We start from the raw sequence: 19755 nt of genomic DNA, 5'->3' as shown, positions 1-19755 counted from the left end.
TAACAGATTGACACATGTGTACATTATTTGAATAGCTACCAGCATATATAAACTCACAACTATCTTCCCAGGTGTACCACCATTCAGACTACTTTTACTTGAGTGTACTGTGTCAGAAACCCCCTGACAATGCTTATGTCTTTTAAGCCATTTTTCTGTCTGAGGTAACATATTTATCATATCAGCACTGTTAAGTACATACTATAGTCCTCAGATACTCTTTGAACGGTTTTTAGAAGTGCATCATTTTGTCACACGCTTAATCTACTGGTCACATCTGGTCAACACAGTAAATTCTAGTATAAGCAAGCAGCTATCATACTCTGTACTATAAATATGCAAATCAGATGTCTATAACTTGGCCACACAGAGCCTGTTGAGCAACATATTCTGTTCTGTGATTGTCATCTTCTGTGTAAGCCTGATCAATGCCATGTTAACTGGGAGTGAGGAGTGTTGGCTCTACCAAGGACCCTGTAGCCATTCATCTGTGCTTTACCATATTATGCAGCATTGAAGATCACTAAACTGTCTTTGTCCATGTTACACTGTATGTTCTTCAGAGGTATGCTAGCACTTACACTATCCCTTCAGAAGAATAGGCACTCAGTTCTCTATGTATTCTGTTTTTTTTTTTTTTATTCAGCGCTGAGCTTATATGATTATTTATGGGGATGACAGATAGGAGTCATCATCCACAGCTATAGCAGATAAGCAGCATACAGGCGGAGATGTATATATTCTTCTTGTCTACATACACATTCTCAGTTTTGTATTTGTGTATTTATACATCCTGCTGACCTCTGTCATAGGCCCTGGAGGAGTCAAGAGTACCTTACTTCATAAATAATAGCTACAGCTCTTCCTTTTTTTAGTAACCAGTCTTAAGAAAACATTTTCATTAGTCTGGCAATTAGTGCAGAGGACTAAGGCTCTAAGCAGTACACAGCTACTTCCTGTAGTACATGGTTTGATTCCTTCAGCCTTCATTAGCCTACTGTGTGACCTTGAACAATTCACTTAACCAAACAGTACTTTGGGGCAATTTTAGGGGTGGATCCTGAATGGTCTCCTGGACTGCATCTCTAGTAACTACCTATGTCATTTGAGGGTAAGAATAATTGCAACTCATATGCTGTCTTATTACACCACATCATTCACTGTACATAAACAATAATGTATTAATGCATCCAGTGTGCTTTCATGATCCTTATCTAATGGACTAAGACAGTTAATGTCTAAAAGGATCCTAGCTAATTTAGTCTTGTGCACTGTAGAGTGTCATCAGTCTCATGGGGTATAGCTGTTATACTAAATTATGTCCTTCTCTTCTCTTCTCTTGCTTCTCACCTGCTATCCAGGAAGATGAAGTGTCTCACATCCTGACTGCCAAAAAGAGATTTCAGATATGGCAGACCTACACAAACTAAGTAAATGGAGAATCTAAGAGTATTTTGTAGGTAATTGCAGACCAAAGGAGCTCACCAGCAGGTTCTTCTTTCCATAATGAACAGCATCAGTACCTCACCCCGATGATGGCACCCACCAATGCTGCCCTATCCCATGGAATATGTTTAAATTTTAGGTTTAATCAATTTTCTGTTATTTATTTCTGCCCACACAAAGACATATTTCCACAGTAAACCAACCCTAAGGCTTTGCGGTCTCGTAGTGATTCCAAATTAATAGTCTGCTGTTCAAACCATGAGTGTTTCTTAAAAAGTCAGGGTCTCTAACAAGGCTAAAGCGGTATATCTTATCATAAAATGTCAAGGACTTGACTTGTCCACTTAGATCGAACATTTTACTACACAAGATGAAGTCGCACTGGGCATAGACCCAAATGATTCCTGACTTTTAACATTGTTCTGTTATACGATATACATGTTCTATAAATAAGTGCATATGTGTTTCTGTATTTTACATTGTTGTGATTCTGAGTTTTGCAGTACAAGAAACAGCAAAGGAGCAAATAGTTTCCTGGGCATTTTGTGCAAGGCAGAAGTACACAAAGTTGTACAGAAGTGAAGGTATGTACACAGATATATATTCACATATATATATATATATATATATATATATATATATACTGCAGTCAGTCTGTGCTTTCTTTTTTTTTGTATGCATAATACTGCAACCCAGATTTGACTGGAGTTATTCATACTGCAGGATTCAATAAACTCTGTGTAGACTTCGCATGATGCCTACATGGAGTTTGCGTGTTTGCACAGTGCGGTGAGCAGCTGTGCTAATTACATATTCATGCTGTGCACCAAGTTTAAATGCAAACAAGCATGGTTTCATTGCAGGCAAAAGTGTTGGAGGCCAGGAATCTATGTAGTGCAACATGGATAGCGAACCTGTTTCCCTTACAGCAATATAGGTAAGCAAGATTGTGCAGAATGCCACAGTGATTACCAGGGTTTATCATATAGTAATGCATATGTTCCAAACAGAGTACAGGACAGCATGTACAGTGCAGAGTTGTGTGAAGACCCTTTCAAGGCATTCTGTACAAAAGCTGCCCAAATGATCTGTAAGGGTACATAGACCATCATTTAAAATAAACAGCCAGGGAAAGTGTTTGTATCGCATAGGAACACACAAATGAATTGTAGGAATGAACACAAAGAAAGATGACAGGTGAAACATTGTAATGTACAGCAGATGAAGGAATGTATATGGCGGACAATTGTAGCAGGAACACTAATCACATATCAGCATGGTACAGTATGGACTTCACAGTAAATTTAAATATTATATGACTGTCAGACAAGGTGACATAACAATAGAGAAGATATGTCTTTGAGAGACAAGCATCCTGACATGAACAATGGAGAGGACATCTATCAGGGATGTAATATACAGTTGGGGTTGGGTGCATATTGTGAAGCTGTGCAAACTGCTATGCCTTAATATGTGTAATGACAGCAGAGGTCTCCAAAAAGTGGGACACAGTTAAAGGCCCATGGACAACAGTAAAAGAAGCACACACAGTCATTGACAATATCAGAATAATACCACCAGTAATACCATGTCTCTGACACAACATATGTGATTCTGAGTGATCTTAGATGGTTTTGCATGAACACACTTGTACAACTATTATGACATATCAGCAATTGATGAGGGTAATCAAGCACACCATCCTGAGACTGTAACATTTGCTGGAGGTGTAAGGAGGGACACTGCAATACCTGTATGTGACATTATGATAAATCCAGGCTAGTTGACTGGTGTGCATGGCATATATATGGTACAATCCACACTGTCTGGAATGTAAACTATGCCATCAATGTTGTCAAGCAGCTATGTATGTATTATGTGCATCACCAGAACAGGTATCACACATGCATCTAGTGTAACACCTTGATGAGTGTTCCACACCATCAGATATTAATGTTTATTCAACAAAAAAAAAATACCTAGGTATGACCAATAAGATATCTGGCAGCTCACTGTGGCAAAGGTGGCACACTTCAGTTACACATCACTGGAAGATGTGTAGGGAGATACATGAAGACGGGTGCATTGTACTCAGTTATTGGTGTGATGAATGCTGTGAACTATGAAGGTATTATGGCCTTTGATGTGGATGTTCTGCACATACATAATAGTTCTGTTACATACATGGGAGAACTCACCACTGTGGCCACATGCTGGTGGACATTCTATATACCATCTACCCCAGGACACAGGTCACATACCAATTGGTCTACTTATAGGGTATAATGTCTACATTATACTTGGTTTGTGTTGATCGTTTGCTTTCATAAGGTAGCAAATCCCCCTATGTTTTTGCTTTGTCTTATGTGCTGTCATGGCTGTGGCAGCAATCTTTGGTGTGTGTTGATACTGTTTGTATTATACTAATATCACAGTTGGAGTCAGTGATTGCATACAATCTGTAGTCCTCCAAACAGCTGTTTGGAAACAGGATGTGTATGTCAGTCCTGACATCTGTGACTTAAATAATGGACAGGAAAGGGCCTAGCAGACAGCCTTGATGTACAGACCTGATCACTTGACCAGAGTATAAGTCACTTCACACATTTCAACATGTTTAGATGCTATGTATGTGATCCAGTAGTCTACCCACTTGATGATATAGGTGTCTATGTCAACATCTGACAGTGTTGAGTGAATACCTCAGTGTGGATTTGTGTCAAATGCCTTGGCCTGGTCAAGTTCCACAGGATGATAGTGTTCTCATCATGCATGCCCTTGATGCTGTCTGTCAGGACACCTAACAGATGTAAAAGACATGTATTTAGCATTAACAACTCACACATGTCTGTTGCACACAGTCTTGATATATCTAGTGTCCACATAGAAAAGGCCCATGATTTCTCACCAAGTAAATACAGGCCCTACAAACCACGCTGTGACATATGTGGATAGACTGAAAGCCTTGTCATTGTAATCTGTATCACACAGGATAGGGTGACTTGTGCCTGGCCTACAGGCCAGTCTCTGACCTTGCCCAGATGAGAATACTGCACATCTGCAAATCAGTTATAGTTGATGACATCAGCAGTGTCTGGTGAGGAGAAAATGCTAATAGCAGTGTTCCACATGCTGGCACAAAATTCTCTCTCAAATATCAAGCAAGTGCATAAACACACACATGCTCTACAGTTAACTGCTGTGAGTACAGAACCCCTACCTATCTAGACTTGAGAGCTCAGTACTTTACGCAAGCACCATTGCACAAGTATGACTTTTACAAGGCTGCAGGACAACTTGTAGTAGATGACATCAGTAGTGGATGTTGGAGTGAAGATGTTGGGAGATCAGCATGAAATGGATGTGTAGGCATGTACAAGTGTCAAAAAATTGGCAATCCATAGGGCTGGAGTGGTAACTGCAGGATACACACTTTGCTCTTCTTACTAGATAGACACACACACACACAACACACATACACACACTTCCCAGTTGACTGCAGTGACAACAGAACCCCTACCTATGTAAGTACACAGACTGGAGAACTTAGTAGGTTACAGAAGCACCACGGCATAAGTGTGACTTTCATGAGGCTGCAGGACAACTTTGAGTGGATAACATCAGCTTTGGATGTTGGGGTGAAGATGTTGTGAGACTAGCATGAAATGGATGTGTAGGCATGTGAAAGTGTCAAAAAACTGGCAATCCATAGAGCTGGAGTAGTAACTGCAGGATACACACATTACACACATATGATCTTCTGACTAGACTGTCTCTCAAGCACACACACACACACACACACACACACACACACACACACACACACACACACACACTCACACACACACACACAAACCAGTTGACTGCAGTGAGAAAAGAACCCCTACCTGTCTAAGTACACTGACTACTGAACTCTGTATTTAAAACAGAAAAGAGAGGCCAGCACCAAAATGAGTGAGAATTAATGTTTATTCGAATGTGGCAACACCAAAAATGTCAGACCGGTTTTGGCAAACCCTGACTTCCTCAGTGGCAAAAGTACAAATCCATAGAAAACATATGTATATATATATATATATATATATATATATATATATATATATATATATATATATATATATATATAAATATATATATCAATACATTGGTACTACACCCATTCCCATTAATTACTTATAAATTACATAAAATTAAATCTAGCAGAGCTATGTTTCACAGTATGTCTAAATAGGGCACTGAAAGCTCGCTTATTCCTATTCTCACTCAAATGTTCGGACATACATATGCGAAGTGGGTGAAAAGTTTGGCCTATGTAAAAAGCAGAAAATGAACAGGTCACTAAATAAACTAAGCTCTGCTAGATTTAATTTTATGTTGATAGATGCATTTCAGGGAGACAGGACCAATAAAACATGTTGGCATTCTCTAATAAACAAAAAGGAAATGAGTTGGCTCATTAAGCTAGGTGGTTTGTTTTCCCCAGGTCTTAATGACCACTTATAAGTAATTAATGATAATGGGTGTAGTACCAATGTGTTGACTGATTTATATACATATATATATATATATATATATATATATATATATATACACAAATGTTTTCTATGGATTTGTACTTTGTCACTGAGGAGGGCAGATTTTGACGAAACTGGTCTGACATTTTTGGTGTTGCCATATTCAAATAAACATTAATTCACACTCATTTTGGTGCTGGGCTGTCTTTTCTGTTTTGAATTTATGCTTGTTGACCATTTGCATCAGCAGTACGTGCTTGGTTGTTCTAAGGTTGAACTCTGTATTTAAGGCAAGCGCCACAACTCAAGTCTGACTTAGAGAGTATCAAATGACAGTTCCTAGATAATGACATCAGTTATGTCTGGTGAGGAGAAAATGCTAATAGCAAGTTCACAAACACAAAGACACACACATACACACACATCAGTTGACTGCGGTGAGACAAGAACTCCTGCCTAACTAATGGCACACACTAGATAACTCAGTACATTATGCAAGCATCACAGCTACAAGGCTGCAGGACAACATATAGTGGATGACATCAGCAGTTGATGGTAGAGTGAAGATTTTAGGACGTCAGCATCTAATGGATGTGTAAGCATGTTCAACTGTCAAGATATTTCAACTTCTGCATATTACCAGATTGATGAGTGTGCAATGAGTAGTATGTGGTAGTTGTGTTCCAATGTGCAGGTACACTTTAAGAGATGGCTTTACAAACTATACACAAACAGGTGTCCACATTACCACAAGTATTTGAAAATTTGAATGTGTATTGTCATCCTAAAGATGTACATGGTATATCATACAACATTTCTTATTAATTTATGTAGTGTAGTTGATATATTTGTGAACAGGTACTGAGATACCAGGGTTGCAGTACATGGGGGGAAGTAAGACATGGCTGCATTGTAAATGTGCGAGTTATTCTTAGATAGGGCCTTTATTTCTTTATGTTTCCATATGTAGTTAAATGGCATGAAGACTAAATGGACAGTAAAAAAAGGTAATACATTATTATTTACTTTGCATAGCACAACAGCGAGCATCAGGTTTGCACAATGATTGGAAAAGTGTTAGCACATGTGAGATACATATTTCTACTGCTTTCTCTGTGCATATTTAAGCAGTGCACAAATACGAGGCTCATTGCTAAAATTATGAGAGTCAGTATTGAGTGTATTAATCACATCTGCTGCTTAGCTGACTCTTTGGCAACATGTGTAAATGCATTGACACATTCTTTTCTCAGCCCAGATGATACAGTGTTCGACTCCAGGTATATATAATACTTTTAAATAAGTATTGATAATACAGTAAAAGTTTACTTTATTATACCTTCACAGTATCCTATTGCATTTTGAAGTAGTGCAGTGTGTTTAAGTTACATTGCACAGAGTTAATAGCACCACAAAAGAGCCAACAGTGCTTGCACAATGTTAAGTGGAGAACAACAGTGCCAAGCTGGGAGAAAACAATTTTTGAAACTGGAAGGTTAATCTGACACTTGACATTAGTTTGAGGGATGTCTGCTGCTGTCACTGTTAGGTGATTTAACTTAGCAGACAGCCCCTGGGGGCAGTTTGGCTTTATAAACTGATAAAATTGATTTTTACACTGTGGGATTCAAATCTATTCATAAGGGACAAGAGATTTTCTTCCACAGCCATGATTTTCTCTTTGCCACAGAAGAAGTGCTTTTCAGATATAGTAATGAATCATTCATAAATACAGATGACAATTTCAGGTGTTAACCATGTATGTGTGTGACCTGACAAGGTCCTTTTATATAGATTCATGTGTGTATGTGTCTTTTTTAAGTGTGAAGGCCGTCCAAGTCTAGATAGCAGAATTATAATTATAAAAATATAGTAGACAGTATACTCTCAGTCATACATCTGAAAACATAATAAGGGTGCTTTATTCCTCATACATATAATTCATACCAGCTCCACTATTTAAAGTATTATTTATTTATTATTTATTTATTTGACATTTTTTAACCGGGTTGGTCCAACTGAGCCAGAGGCCCATTTTCAGTGGAGACCCAAGGAGAAAAGCTCCAGAGATTTATAAATACTAAAACAAATTTAACATAGTTAATAATTAATTGCAAGACAATTTAAAAAGCAGTAGTAGTACAATAACTGATAATTAAGAGGTACAGAAAACAAGATGTGAACAAGATAAGAATACAAATCAAAGCAAGATAGTAGTAGAAATTTCAGCAATGATAAATATATATATATATATATATATATATATATATATATATATATATAATAAGACTGATTGAATAGAATTTGAAATGGAACAACAGTAAAAATGTCCGGAATGTTCTGTATTAGAACCCAGAACCATGTGCATGGCAGCCCTACACTTACACCTGTTGCCACAAGAATGTTGAAATAACACATTTATATTTTTGCTTGCATTACTATAAACATGATTGTCACGACAGTAAAAATATGCCACACTTTCATCTGTATTACAACCCTAGACTTACACCTGCTGCCACAGGAATAATTAAGTGACAGTTGCATTATTCCCTATTAATTGTTAAGTTCTGTGTGTTAACCACCATGCAATGCTGCTTAGTGTGTTTGTGCAGTGGCAAACAGAATTAATAGAAATGCATCCATTTTAAATTATTGACTGTCTGCATCCTGTCTGCAGGTGCTTTGTCTGCTTCCTGTGTGGGCCACTAGTCTTGTTTTTTATGTTTTAACAAAAAAGGAAAATTAGTTGAAATGAAGAAAATAAATCTGTGAAATAAACACTACAAATTTTCTGTTGGTACCCATGAAATATTTTTACACACTTCTGGATATGAACTCTCATTCCAATAAACCTTCAAAACATAGTAAGGGTGTCTTATCCCTGTTTGCCACACAAACAGCTTTGCAGTACAGAACTGAAATCATTGTGCATACAACCAACTACAACCTCATCCACAGTATTAACAAAACATATGACAGTTGTACATGTATTAATTTCAGATGCAGTGCAGTAAGTGATCACATAACCATTTATGACTATTGTTAGGAAAAATGCATCACTGTCTTATCTATCTATGTTTGTTGCTCATTCTTGTCTTATCTGAACAGTAACCTGAGACATGCAGTCTGTAAGGCATTCTTTAACATTGTCCTTAAAATGTGTGAGGATATTAAGTGGCAATAATACACAGTTGTCACCAAATGAAGACTAGGTTGAATGTTACTGAACAGAAAGTGTGAAACGTGTTGCATACTTACATTTAAAACCTTGATACAATTACTTCTACACGTTGTAAGTCTAACCTGGCTGACACATCAACTGGAGGTAGAACTGTCTGAATGGCTGTTGTGTTTCCCTTCTGCCCACCAGTAATCATTCACAGTTGCAATCCATTATCAACAAACACTAATGGCGTGCCTGCACTATATTTACATTTGATACATGGAGCCAAGTAATTCGGATTCAGCAATTCTAATGAGTTCACACCTCATCTGCACCTTCACCATGCTCACAGCCCTGAATCTACACCATAAGAAAGGAACCATGTAGCTTGGGAACCTGAAGGTGAGGAGACTTTATGTGGATAACACAGAAGAGGATATCACGTTGGGCAATATCTGTACAGACGACTACTGACCTTGATAAGGTATGCTTGCATTTTTCAGCTATATACTGCATATGCTGCAAAGTCGCAGTGTTATTAAGACAAATCTGCTTATATATGTGTGTATATATATATATATATATGTATATATATATATATATATATATATATATATATATATATATATATATATATGCAAATGGTACTTTTGATCTGTATGCATTTCTTAGAAGTGTACTGATAGCATGGGCATGTTTGTCAGGGCATTTCACTTTCTTAGATACACAGCCTTATTAACTGTCATCACAAGTGCTAATGTTACAACTGTCTTTCTCTGTACAGTCTTCTACTGTTATTTCTGTGAAATGTAAATGTCCTATATTGTCAATGACAGAAGGGTGTTAGCCTTCTAGGATGGACCATACACACCTTCATGGGAGTGTTGGCCACTGGTGTACATGACTGACAGTTTAAAATGGAATGTTCTATGTTAAATCTGTGCACATGTTTCAGGGACAGATTATGTGATAGACATTTTAACATTTCATTGATGGCCTGTGAGCAAAATGTGTCATTTGCCTGTTTTTTTGAGGGGTGGGGTAGCAAAGTTGCATTTCTGTTTTGACACAAAAAAGATTTTTGCTATTGTTACTCTTCTCATGTTGGATCCAACCTTGCATTGTGTGTGATTGTAATATGTTAAAACCACACAATTCCTTATTATATTTAAATATCTTGACTGTTTTATGTTTCTCCAGTGTGTAATAGTGAAATGCTACCTTTTATGTGTTATATTGAAACAGGACTTTTAGTTATGTGACACATGTGTCATTCATATTATTATACAACACACTCCAGGTTCAACACTTACTTTGTAAATCTAGCAGTTGCAACAGTTTTAGTTCAGGTTGGGTCTGTCTGATGCTAGCAGTACACAGCCGTTACATGGGTAGGTAAAGATTGTGAGCATTGCCTGGCATCAGTGTTACAATATATATGTGATTAGGATGAAGGTTTAGCCCCTTAGTTGGTGAGTGAGTGTGCTATGCATTGTCTCTTAGCCAGTGCAAGGGCATACTTAGCATGCCAAGGCCTGCCTAAACTCACAGCAGTTGTTGCTTCCCCCTCTGACTCCTCACCTGCAAGTGGCTGTGCTGACCTTGCCATTGGTGGTGGGATGTGTGCCCCTTCCACTTGTTGATCCTGCTGAAGCTGCTTTCTCAGGATGAGTTGTGTAGCATGATATGGATGGTGAATATATCAGTACATGTACATGGACTGTACTGCAGAGCTCCCCCAGATGTATCTAGGCACTGTAACTGCATGTTCAGCAGCCCAAATACACATTTTATGATATTTCTGGTTTGAGCTTGTGCCTCATTTTCGCTTTCTTCAGTGGTCGTGTGTGCAATTCTAATGGATGTCATCAGCCATGGTTCCAGTGCATCCTCCAGTAAATGACCCTGTGGGATATCTCCCCTAGTGAACATCTGATATAGTTGGGAGGTGTGCCAGATATGTGAATTATGGTGACTGCCAGCACACACATTCAAGATGGCTTCCTTGGCATTACACATGACTTGGCAGTTAGACTAGAAGCCCTCTCTATGTAGAGCCTTCCCCGATCCCCAGGTAGTGCCTTAATTTTTATATGTCTACACTCTTTGGTACCAAGTAATTCAGGGTAGTGTGCTACAGGGTAGGACTCATGTATATTTGTGGCACTGTCCTCAGGAGTATGGGGGAAATATATGAAGTCACTGCCATGCTGGAACATAGCATTCAGGAATTCATGGAGGATCCTGGATGTTGATGCCTGTCGCACTCCCAGCATGTTCCCTGTTGGTCTCTGAAAGGTTTCTGTAGCTAAAAATCTAAGTACTACACATACCTTTGTTTCCACTGGTATGGGTTCCTCTCAGTTTGCCCTGGGTCTGAGCTGAGGATGACAGAGGTTGCAGAGTTCCTGTAGTGTGTCTCTATCCACCCTGCAGTACTCTACAATTTCCAACTAATGCAGATTGTGATAAGTTAAATAGGGTCTGAAAACTCTTCTCCTTTTTGGCCTTAGTCTATTAGTAGCAGAATAGACTTAGCCAGTTGCACATACACTTGAATTAAATCAACAGCAGACCCTAACATTCTTTCTGTGTAGACTCCTTTCCATGACTGTATTCCAATAGGTTTTGCAATTCGCAGGGAAAACCAGCACTGAGTCTACATAGTTGCTTTATAGCTTGTTGAATAGCTTCTCCATCTTGGATTGGTTGATTAGCATACAACTCAGCTGCTTATGTTGTAATTAGCATGACACAGTGGCTGCTTACTGAATATAAGACACTGTGTTACTGTGTGCATGTTGCAACTTAATGGACCATGTAGGGTTTATTGAATCTGTCTGATTATCTAATTGCCAAACTGTGTTTGTTCTGGGCCCTGTAGAATAACACCACAGTGACTTAGTAGAATAGGAAGCAGTGGCATGAATTTTCTCTGTTAAAGACATGAGGTCAACACTAAACAAAAATGCATCACAACCTATTTTCATATAGCTTTCTCTACCTAGTGTGTGACCAGCAACTTGCAGACTTATCTTTTTATCTTATGTCTGCAAGCCTGTTGTCATTTGCCATTACGTATTAATTTACATTGTAGATGCAGGTTTTACTCTTTGTATTATTTTCATAAACCATACCTTTGACTAGTTTTGAGTCCTGAACTGCATTGGACCGTCTAGCCTGTGTATCTAGAGTGTTGATTTGTCTGCAATGATGCAATCTCTTCCATTGATTTTCTCTGCGCTCTTCTTTACTAGGTCATTGGAATAATTCTCTTAATTATGACCATTGTATTACTATATTGGGTACTTTGCACTTATTTTACTGGATCTTACTTTCCTTTGCTGAAACTATCACCCAGCTTTATTTTCCATTGTTTACCTTTTTATGGTGTCTTCTGAGTTGCGGAGTGTAAACCCCTTACTGAAATCTAAGTAGGACTTAACCACTATGCCTCACTTTTCAAATCAATAAATTCATGTGACAACAAATGCATCCTCTTATTCTTCAACATGCATGAAATAGTTCTTGTTTTATTGTGCAATAATATCATCAACTTTTCAGCAACCCTGTTTATCTTGTATGTGTATGTGTAGGAGACGTGCACATCTCTGTTTAGAAAACCACTTTATAAATAGCAAAGCTTTCGGTTAAAACTAAAAATGAATATAAGGCGCTGAAGAGCTTGCAAATGAACAAGGGCATAGTTATTAAACAAGTGGATAAGGGTGGTGTAGTGGTCCTGCTGGACCGTGATAAGTATATGTCTTCAGTTTCTGTTTTGCTTGATGACGCTAATGCTTTCAAATGTATTACTAGTTTGGATGTTAGAAAATGCATTAGATATGTTAACATGGTTATTTATGATTTACAGTTAAATGGTGACATCAGTCTTGATTTGTTTCATTATTTCACTGTGCCCTGTCCAGTTATCCCACATCTTTATGGTCTCCCCAAAATTCCTAAATCTATGTTAGACCCCCCCCCATGAGACCAATTGTTTCGGGTGGTGGCTGGATTACCGAGCCGATTTTTGTGTATTTACAGAAGCAGTTGCAACCTTTTTTACATAAATGTACTACTGTTTTACGTGACACTTCAGATCTACTTTGTAAATTACGTTGCTGGTATAACAATCTGAATGGTATTTTAAAACAGGGAGATTATTATTTTGTAACACTTGATATTGCATCCCTATTTACTGTTATACCAAATGATTTTGGTGTTGAATCAATTAGGGAATTTTTGATTTCACAACCATCCCCTAATGTTAAACATGTTGAGAATATATGTTCTCTTTTAGATATAGTGTTGAAAAATAATATTTTCTTGTTTAATGAGCTATTATATCTTCAGCTCACCGGTGTAGCTATGGGTACTTCGTAGCTAACACCTACGCCAATTTAGTTCTCTATCAATGGGAGAAAGTTATTATCTGTAGTGACAAGAATCCTTTTGCTAGTAATGTATGTTTTTACCAGCATTTCGTTGATGATTGTTTTATGATGTGGAAGGGTAGCTTGAATGAACTTAATGAGTTTATTAATTATTTGAACTTAACTACAAATTTTTTGAACTTCAAAATGGAAGTCTCTGATAATACAATTATATTCTTAGATGTTAAGTTACAGCTAAATGAAGGTGTTATTCACACTAGTGTACATAGGAAGGATGTATATTCTGGTAGATATATCCATCATAATAGTATGCATGCTCCACATGTCTTTAAAGGCATCGTGACATCTCAGTTCAGTAGAGTGAGTAGACTAAACACCGATGATGGTCTCTTCATTTTGCAGCTTGACGAAATGATTAAATATTTTTTATGTAGTGGATATGACTCGCACTTACTATCGACTCTGAAGGCTAAGGTCATGATAGTCTTGTGCTGAAATTAATTTTGAATTTTTGTTTATTCATTCTATATATAAGTAGGTTTTTGTATTTTATAAGTTCAACTTACTTAGTAATATATCTGAGAATTGACATTTTTATAACTATGGTACTAACCAATGTCTTCATTTGTCTGTTTGGGCGTTTGTTTTTACATACCATAGAAATGTATGCTGGTTTTAATCTTGGTTCCTTTAAATACCTAATTGTATTGATTAATTAGTCATTAGATTATTGTCTTGGCTAATTATTTTACTATATAAGCAAGCTAGTGGGTGTAAATGTTATCTGAAGAAGCGTGGTTGTATCCACGCGAAAGCGCTTATCATCCCACTTGTTAAATAAAAGGTCTATTCTATTTTATTTTTATCGTTACAAGTTTCATTGGATTTATTATTTGGTCAAGAGAAATTGTTACTTGCTGTTTCGTGGAGAGATCAGTTTCTGCTTTTATACATTTGATAGAAAGACAACTATGAAATCTATCTTTACAGAAGGTAAATGTAGCTTGACCACTATTGAAAATCAAAATCCAGTAGTCAGGTACATCACTTCTTATAATGTTAAGACACGTTATGTTAAGCAGATTATTCAAAAAAACTGGGCCATTCTTATGGCATCAGTTGAAGCTAAGGGTATTGTAGGGGATAGACCCTTTTTTGAATATAGGAACATGAAGACCTTAAGGAATATTTTGTGTTTTAAAGATTTTAGTAGATCTTTGCCTCCATTTGTTTCCGTTAATCCTGGCACATACAAGTGTTTAAATTGTGTGTGTTGCCCTGACATTATTAGTAAGAATAGCCATGAATTCAAGCATCCTGTTAGTAGTATAATTTATAGTTTTAATCTATTTGCCACTTGTATTACATCTTCTGTGGTCTATTTGGCAACTTGCGTTATTTGTTCCTCCTTCTATGTAGGTAAGACCACCCGTAAGCTTAAAGAACGTATTACTGAACATAAATCAGAGATTAGGAGGGCTTGTGATAAAAATGCGTTATATAAACGTATAGTTAATTTTGGTAGTGAACATAAATTTCTTTTTAGAGTCATTGATGCCATTTACCCTACGCTTAGGGGTGGGGATAATAACAATTTACTGGAGCTTAAGGAGTATGAGTGGATACTTAGACTCGCTTCTGACCATCCTCCAGGCTTAAATAACATGGTTAGTCTTAAACCTGTGCTGGTTAGATTACAACATACTAAACCATGATGTTGTGCTAAACTTTGTTATTTTATGTATATGTTCTTCATGTTTTTTACATTTTGTATGTTTACTTTTGTATTTGCATTCTTATATTCTTGTCACATGACTGTTGGGCTGCTAGTCATGTGATCATTGATCTGTATTTAAACCATTTTATTTTGTATATTATGTATTAGTATTGAGGTAGGGTTTTACCTGAAAGCTTTGCTATTTATAAAGTGGTTTTCTCAACCAAGTTTTCATTTTCTTTGCCTCTTTTGCAGTTTGTTTTTTTGTTCACATCTCTGTTTACCCAGGTCTGATGAAACCCAGTTTATCTTGGGTAAAACCGTTCATTAAAAGTACTTCAGCTACTGCCCACTTGAATGGTCTTTCAATAAAATCATGGATAAGTAAAAGAAAAAATGACTCATAGGAATTCTTTCTAGAAAATGACTGATAAAAACAGTTTACTCTTAATGTAGGGAAACAGCTCTTTCTACTGGATTGTGTACAGTGGTCTTTGAGAATAGATTTTCCTTGCAACTGTAATTGTTGCCCATAAGTACTGATTTAGGACTGGGAATCTTACAAATGGTTTCTGACAACATTAGTTCTCTTCAGTTAATATAAACATTTTAATTCATAGCTCAGTGATATATATATATATATATATATATATATATATATATATATATATATATATGTGGGTTTGTACACAAACTTTCTTCTTCCTTTTTATTTGTTTGACACAAAATTTATTGTTTAAATTAATCCATAAAAAGAGTTAAGGAGAGGTATGGTAAGGAAAGAAAATGGTGGGCGGCCACGGTGGTGCAGTGGTTAGCATTGCCACCTCACAGCAAGAGGTTCTCCAGTTCGATCCCCGGCTGGGGTGCCTTCTGTGCGGAGTCTGTATGTCCTCCCTGTGGTCGTGTGGGTTTCCTCCGGGTGCTCCGGTTTCCTCCCACATCCCAAAGACATGCTGCAGGTGGATTGGACACTCTAAATTGGCCCTAGGTGTGCGTGTGAGTGTGCCTTCTGTGGAAGGTTGGGCGCCGGGCTGGCAACTCGACACCGTAAAACTCCACTGCCAATCAATGTGCGGACAAGGTGATCCACTGTGGCGACCCCTAACTGGGAAAAAGCCGAAAGAAGAAGAAGAAGATGGTAAGGAAAGAAAATGGTAATGAGAGAGAGTTCACAGAGGTGTAAAATGAAACGTGCAATTATATCTCCATTTCATTAAAGTAGAATAATTGTTTATTGCATGCTAAAGTTGATCAATACAATCCTAAAGTGATATTTATTTCAGAACTTCTTAGTGAGTAATTAATAAAATAAAATTGATTTATAGACTGAAAAATTAACACCACTATAACAAGAAATACTCTAGAGGACTAAAATTTGGATTTGCTATGTACTGCATCTCATTATCAATTATTAATGTAATCATTATATAACCCTTTCAGTTTTACATTACACATAAACTTAAATAAGTCTGTTCATCCACCTCAGAGCTGCTGAAAAGACAGCAAGTTACTCAGTTTTTGAATGTTTAAGTCCTTATGCTCATTTAGAAACACAGCAGGCTTAACAAAAATCTAACATCTGTTTATTTGTAGTTATATCTGATGTTCTAAGAACTGCAATGCATTTTCCTCTTAAAGATAAATGTCACTAACCAGGGTTATCCATACTTTTCCATTAGGGAAAATTAGATGATTTCCAATGAGGCATTTGTGACATTTGTGACATATTATATATTCCCTTACTATTTTAAGCAGAGATAATAAAAAAATCATTTGAACACACTTGTTGGATAGATACATTAAGTAGTATGTTGTTCTTAGTCAAAATTACCATCCAACTGCACCACCATAAATTCTAAATATTTGATTAGAAATCTATCAGTTTTCAACATTCATTAACACATGTGTGCCCAAGTTCCTTCCTGCTTGTTCTGTCACTACCAGCACCAGTGATGTGGAGTCGTAACAAAATTTAAGAAAGGTGGTCATAGGTTCATAGATTCATAGGTGTGTACTAGGCTAATGACCCTGGAGCCTTTACAAGCCTAGCCCATATGATTACCCTGGCATCGTGCCACCCAACCTTAGTTCCTAGTGCCTCTGTCAAGTAGATCCACTGGAGTGATCCCCAGGGTGAATTTTCTGTTTCCCATCTACTCATCAAGATTTCTCTTGAAGAGGGCCAGTGAGGTGCTCCGCTTGACATGTATGGGAAGTCTATTCCATAGCATGGGCAGTCTCTGGATTATGAACCTGTTCCTCCAGCATGTTCTGTTGACTGTGGTCTCTGAGGCATGTGGTGCGGAGGGATTGTGATTTCTTTAGATGTAGCATTTCTAACAGAGCTGGGTCAGACATGGCTTTGTAAGACAAGCAGAGATCGCCTCTAAGCAGGTGATATGAGACAGAGAATAGTTGGAGTTTTTTGAGTCTGTCCATATAGGACAAGTGTTTAAGGTCTAGGATCCTCTTTGTGAGGTACTTTTGCAGCCTCTCCAGTTGTTGCAGGTGTCTAGTGAGGTACATGCCAAATGGGGCATTCTACTTGATGACTGGCCTAATGAGGGAAGAGTAGAGGGAGACAATGACCTCTTTCTTCCTGGATGCAAAACCCTCAGTAATGAGATGTGCCACATAGAAGGACTTTCTGACCACAGTGGCAACGTGGTGGTCAAAAGAGAGGTTGCTGTCAACCTGTGTTTCCAGATCACTTATAACGCCTTCTGTGTTCAGTGCACTACCTTCAATGTGGTAATTCAAGGGAACTGTTTTTTTCCCAAAGGGGATGAAGACACATTTTTTGGCATTGAGTTTAAGGCCATGGTTCTGACACCAGTCGTTGGTCTCATTTAGGCCTTTCTGTAGGATGTCAGCATCATTTGGGGAGTTAATAATAGCTCCCAACTTGCAATCATCTGTGAACTTTGTCAGCCAGAGTCCCTTCGTGTTGGCCTGGACTTCAGAGAAGTAGATACCAAACAGGAGAGAACCCAGGATCGAACCCTGTGGGACTCCACTCATGACTGGTTGTCAGTCTGACTTGGAGTCAGCTACTTTCACACTATGGTCTCCATCTGTGAGCCAGTTTGTAACCCACCTAGTGATATAGGGGTTGTTGCCTAGCTTAGTAAGTTTTTCTACGGTCCAGAGTGAGAAATAATTTGTGTAAAAATGGCCAAAAATGGAGTCTCCTGAAGGTGGAAAACAGGTTCTAAGTGGCCCTGTTAGTACTGTATTTGATTTCTAAGTTGTATGTTTAGGTCTATGTCCAAAAGGAAAGCAATGTATTTCTAATATATATTATTTTGCATATTACTGAGGTTTGCTTATTGTAATAGACTTTCTTGGTCTTAACTGGATGTTTTGCATTTTTACCACTACGTTTAAAAGCCCAGGTATTGCAATATGCTGTCTGGGAACTGTATTCTTAAAGGGAAAAATTGTGAAATTCAGTCAATATATTTTGTATTCCTTTTTTAACTGTATAAACATTAGTAGGTGTTTCTCTTGCACTAAAATGTTTTTAAAAATTATCTGTTTTTGTAACTTGCAGACATTTCCTCTACTTTAGCTTCGTAGGTTACAGGTATGTATGTAAGTAGTAGGCAATCAGTGTGCAGACCATTTTAAGCCTATCCAAAAACCTGTTCACAAGTTCCCTCTAGCCACAAGGGGGGGGGGGGGCAAGACAAGATAGACCAGGGGATAATTTGAGGCTGTCCTTCCAGTTATCCCTGTTTACCTTGAAGATGCCAACGGTACTACTCTAGTTGAGAGGCAGCTGAAGTTTGTTCCAGAAATGAGGGATGTGTTGCAATATCTCATGCCAACATGTCTTGTGTATTTGCTGATGAAGGTTTTATTCCTTTAACTGAGTATTTAAAAGTACCATTAGCTCTGTGAAGGAATAAGAAGACAAGTAGGGTTGGATCTTTCATGTTGCAAAAGGCTAGACACAGATCTCCATGGAAGAGTCTGTAATAGACTGAGTACCAAGGAAGGGCTACCAGTCTCTCTTGATAACTATGATTTTTAAGGTCACTGGTCTTTTTAGTTATGGATCTCTGAGGTCTGTCAAGTTGTGTGATATGAGTAGAAAAATACGTGGCAAAAAGTCCATTATATTTAATAATGGATCTAAGGCATACATAAAGGGTAATTAAGAATTATTTGGATCTAACTGAAATGGCTTTGGAAATTAGATGAGCCAGATAAAAGACTTTTTAAACTACTATGGAGACATGATGGTCAAATGATAATTAATTATCAACAAGAATGCATAGATCCCTTACACAAAATTTCAGATTGGAGGGATGCATCTATAATTGGTATGGATAAGGACTGACTGTCTTATTACACACCATAGGGTTTGCTTTTAAATTTCTTATTATATTTGGTGCACATACGGACTGTCTTATTCCATCACACATGGTTTGTTTACAAAATCCAGTAATCTCTGTGCATGTACATTTGATGTTGTATAGGATTCCCAGTTAATAGTGGGGTAATTAAAGG

The sequence above is a fragment of the Protopterus annectens genome, chromosome 10.part0, assembly GCF_019279795.1.
Source record: "Protopterus annectens isolate FY-2018-M chromosome 10.part0, PAN1.0, whole genome shotgun sequence".
Lineage (NCBI taxonomy): Eukaryota > Metazoa > Chordata > Ceratodontiformes > Protopteridae > Protopterus > Protopterus annectens.
The sequence above is the reverse complement of the archived record's forward strand: the minus strand, read 5'-3'. Positions refer to the sequence as shown.